General features: G+C 37.2%; 1 pseudogene; it reads left to right on the forward strand.

Annotated features, from left to right (window-relative positions):
* Window positions 1–3,306: 3,306 nt before the first annotated feature.
* Window positions 3,307–4,321, forward strand: LOC130881232 (glyceraldehyde-3-phosphate dehydrogenase-like; annotated as a pseudogene).
* Window positions 4,322–5,421: the final 1,100 nt, after the last annotated feature.

Consider the following 5,421-nt stretch of genomic DNA (forward strand, 5'->3'; position numbering starts at 1 on the left):
ATACATTTATCTGTAGAAATCTGTAAGGATTGGTAAGAATCTGTAAGAAAGTTAAGAAAAGAAAAAAGAAAAAAAAAAGAATCTAGGACGGTCCAAAACTATATGATTAGTATGAAAATTCCATGTTGTTTCTAGTGATGTTTCTATGTACTGTCAAAGTCTAATTCAAATATTACATATTATGGAATATTATTTATCAAAGCCTCAAAAGAAATAGATTTCATAAAATATACTTGAGATATTTCATAAAAACTATAAAATATTGCCAAGTATAGTTTTAAACATTTAAAATAATGCAGAATTTAAAAGTACTTATAGATCAGGGTCCCAACAATATTCATTTTATGTTGTCATTTTCCTTCAAATTGATATGAAGACTCAAAATTAAATCAATGAAAGTCCCTACAGGTTTTTTTTTTTAAAGAACTAACTATTGAAATTGAAAAACCTCATTAAAACAACAAAGGACAGTATTCACTGACCCAATTAACTGACCAACACATAAATACATACACACATACAAAGACTTTGAAAATAAATGAGTAAATAAACAAACAAGAAAGAAAGAAAAGGGAAAAGGAAAGAAAGGCCAGTGTTGAAAGTGTTACACTACTTTGTTTCAGTTCTTACTAACAAGCTATAGCACTCAATAAATAAGAGTATAAATAGACATCCTGATCAATAGAACCAAAAATGGAGAGTTCGGAAATAGGCACATAGTCCATTGACTCTGTAAAAATGACAAGGACATTCCCAAAACCCTGCTAAAATAATTATGTTAAAACTACTACATTACCTATTTTATTCTTTTTAACTTTTGACTTTTTAACTTAAGATACAGTGTAATGATTTTCCTCATGACATTTTAATACATAGTTTTTATGATAATACTTTCTGACCTTCCTATCAGCCCCTATGTAATTTTCCTCTCTAAGAGTCCACTCTCATGTCTTGAAGAGTTCTTTTTACTTTCTCGTTGTTTTTTTTTTTTTCTGGTTTCACAATCTTAAAAGCAAATCTTGATCCTAACAATACTTGGTAGAAGAATACTAACTTAGAATAGGCCACAAAATATATTTTAAAATAAAAATAATGAATTTCAATAAAATTATATCTTTCATAAATTAGGCATTAAATCTGATATAAAAGAGACAATTAATAAATTGTACTGCAACAAAATTGGAAAGTTTTACTCTTCCAGATACTTCTGAAAAGGAGAAAATAAACAAGCTAATGAAAGAGATTGTTTGTAAAACATAGATGATATGTTAAAAAAGAAGCTGTATGGAATATAAAATGATTTTAATCTTAAAAATAAGGAAGAAAACAATTTAAAATATGATGAACAGAATTGAATGAAAAGAACAAGCAATGCATACAAATATGTATGTACTCATAATTATTAATCACTAATGAGCTCTAAAATACAAGGCAATAGACTAGATTATACTCAACACAATGGGAAGAAATTAAAATAGCAATAACAAGGCTTGTCAAGATGATGGTGTAGTTTACAACCTGATATGTTAGCACAGTAGATGTAAATTTTGGTGTTACTTTGGAAAGACTCTGAAAGTGACTTAAAATATTAGATGCTTCTTTTCCATATACAAAGCCATTTTACTCCTGGAATGAGATCAACTGAGAAGACACATTAGCTCACTCATTTTTAGTTATGTATATTTTGTAGTAGTTTGCTCAAAATAATTTAAAAATGAAAAAGAACCCACCTCTTCATCAAATGATAAATACATTAATATTCTACATGTACAGGCACATATAAATTAGTAATAAATTAGACTCACAGGACTTGGGAGGTGGAGAAAAGAAGATAATTGGAACCAAATTATCAAAGTGACATATTGTTGAAGTATATAGACAAACATGAACAAGCATGTTTTCTGTTAGATCCTGTGATATATGGTAGAGTGTCAAAAAGCCCAGCAGTAGAAGAGGATAAACCCAGACAAATCCAGTTTTAGATCTTTTACAATGTTAATCACTGCTCATTGAGCCTGTGTCTAATTATTTAAAGTGTCAGAATTTGAATTATTTCTCTCTTCTGGGTTTCTCTGCTTTGGGGTTGTAACAAGGCAATGCAGACTTTTACCAATAGTCTTCCCCAAAACATTAAATTCACAAAAAAAGAATTCTTTGACAATGAATGTTTTTATTTCTTTTGGTAACTACTCTTCTGTAGATAATGTTTGAGATATATTCCCATCCCTATGCCACATTATCTACAACATTTCCATTTTGAAATAGCTGTCTCTGTCCCTTCAGTAAATGGAAGAAAAGGGGGCAGATATATTCCTACTATATGTAGTAAATATTTTCAGAGTGAAAAAAATTAAAGGGAATTACGAACAAACACCGCAGGAAGAGAGTATTAACATTTTAGATAGACACATATATAGATAGCTATACCAGTTATATCATTTATTGTGTTATTTGTGTGTGTGTGTATGTGTGTGTGTGCCTAAGGAGACCAGAGAATCCTCTGGACCTGTAGTCACAATGAGTTGTTACCTATCTGCTATGGGTGCCAGCGACTGTAAGAGCACCGAGCATTCTTAAACACTGGGCCGTCTCCCCAACTCTGCATTATTTTTCTTAAAACGATAGTTTCTATGTGAAACTCAAGGCCAGGAGATTAATGCATTAAGACCACTTTCTTTCCTAAACAATCTCTCCTTGAGAAAAGAAGTCTTAGTGAAACCATTTCTCCTTGAAAGTTGGAAACTCCACTGACCACAAACCCCATTCAATGAGTAAAATGTCTCTCTTAAAAATAGGACTCAAGATCCGCATTCTATTTCACTTAAATTTCTTTGGTTAGAAGTCCAACACAAACTTCCTTTGCCCACAGGTAAGATTTAGAGAAAACCATCCATATCAAAGAAGCTCAGACACTGAAAGAGCCCTGGACCCGCACCCACACCCACACTCCAGGTCAAATTACAGACACCATGAAGATTAAAACAAGGGAGAAAACTGATTAATCTGTTTGCTATGATATATATATATACATATATAAATATGTATATGTGATATACATATATAAATATGTACATATGATATACATATATAAGTATGTATATATTTGTGTGTGTGTCTCTGTGTGTGCGTGTTTCCGTGTGTATGCATGTGTTTATCTTTTGCTTTCATATCCTTACTGTCTATTTAACTAGAACCAGATCTAGACTTAATGACTATCTTTGAGTTAATCTATATAAACCAGTATTAGGCTCTCTGCTCCTCCCTGTTCTAGAGACAGTCGCTTCTTTTTGTGCAGTGCCAGCCTCATTCCAGAGACACGATGGTGAAGGTCGGAGTGAATGGATTTGGCTGTATTGGACGCCTGGTTACCAGGGCTGCCTTCACTTCTGGCAAAGTGGAGGTTGTTGCCATCAATGACCCTTTCATCGACCTCAACTACATGGTCTACATGTTCCAGTATGACTCCACCCATGGCAAGTTCAAAGGCACAGTTAAGGCTGAGAATGGGAAGCTTGTCATCAACGGGAAGGCCATCACCATCTTCCAGGAACGAGATCCCGCCAACATCAAATGGGGGGATGCTGGCGCCGAGTATGTTGTGGAGTCGACCGGTGTCTTCACCACCATGGAGAAGGCTGGGGCCCACTTGAAGGGTGGGGCCAAAAGGGTCATCATCTCCGCCCCTTCTGCCGATGCCCCCATGTTTGTGATGGGTGTGAACCATGACAAGTATGACAATTCCCTCAAGATTGTCAGCAACGCTTCCTGCACCACCAACTGCTTAGCCCCCTTGGCCAAGGTCATCCATGACAACTTTGGCATCGTGGAAGGACTCATGACCACAGTCCATGCCATCACGGCCACCCAGAAGACTGTGGATGGCCCCTCTGGGAAGCTGTGGCGAGACGGCCGTGGCGCTGCCCAGAACATCATCCCTGCGTCCACTGGTTCTGCCAAGGCTGTGGGCAAAGTCATCCCAGAGCTGAACGGGAAGCTCACGGGCATGGCCTTCCGTGTTCCTACCCCCAATGTGTCCGTCGTCGATCTGACATTCCGCCTGGAGAAAGCTGCCAAGTAGGACGACATCAAGAAGGTGGTGAAGCAGGCATCCGAGGGCCCACTAAAGGGCATCCTGGGCTACACTGAGGACCAGGTTGTCTCCTGTGACTTTAACAGTGACTCCCACTCTTCCACCTTCGATGCTGGGGCTGGCGTTGCTCTCAATGACAACTTTGTAAAGCTCATTTCCTGGTACAACAATGAATTTGGCTACAGCAACAGAGTGGTGGACCTCATGGCCTACATGGTCTCCAAGGAGTAAGAAGCCCACCCTGGACCACCCATCCCAGCAAGGACACAGCAAAAGAGAGGCCCTCGGCTGCCAGTCCCTGTCCTAACTCAACCCTTGACACTGAGCATCTCCCTCACAGTTTCCATCCCAGACCCCCAGAATAGCAGGAGAGGCTTAGGGAGCCTTACTCTCTTGAATACCATCAATAAAGTTCATTGCACCCCTCAAAAAAAAAAAAACAGTGTTAGTATTTAAACATATACTTCCTTACATAACAAACATGTATTTTACGGAGAAGGAATAAAAATAAAAATTCTATTATGTTCACAGGTTACAAGTTTCAATATTATGAAAATATAGGTTTCTCACAATATGTCTATAATTATTGTGATTTCTAATATTCTAGCAGATTTTGTGTTCCAATTGATTGTGGGGTTGCACAGGAAAGAACAACTGAGGAAATCTGGCACAGAAAGCAGGAGGAAGCATGATTCTAGATGGCAGTTCTCAGTATACCTAACACAGTGTTGAAGCACAATTAATAAAAACTCAGAGACAAGATATTGGGGTTCAATCTGAAGACCAAAAAAGAAAAGTGGTCAGCCATTGTTTCTTACTTCAACCTCAGTCCGAAAATGGTGATCCTGACACCAGGAAACCTCAAAAAGAGACGAGAGCAAGAACAGTATCCTCCAATTTTATAATCCTCTCTAGTTAAGGGCATGCACCACTACCACCTGGTTTCTATGGCAAACTAGTGTGGCTACTAGGATTAAAGGTGTGTGTCGTTGTGGCTACTGGGATTAAATGTATGTGTCATTGCTGCCTGGTCTGTAAGGCTGGCCAGTGTGGCTGTTTTACTTTTCTGATCCCCAGGCAAACTTTATTTATTAAAATACAAATAAAATGCCACTAATATCAGGTGTAAATAAACAAATAGTATAAAACATCTTTCACAGTCAACTCCACACACGTGTGATCACTTTTTTAGTGACAATACTTATATACAATAAAATGTGAAATTCTGTCTTAAAAAATCGTTCTTGAGGCAGGAAAGCTCTCTGATGCAAAACACATGGCACTACAGACATATAGATCTATGCTAAACACTCATACATCTAAATAAAATA

The sequence above is a fragment of the Chionomys nivalis genome, chromosome 1 (genome assembly GCF_950005125.1).
Source record: "Chionomys nivalis chromosome 1, mChiNiv1.1, whole genome shotgun sequence".
NCBI lineage: Eukaryota > Metazoa > Chordata > Mammalia > Rodentia > Cricetidae > Chionomys > Chionomys nivalis.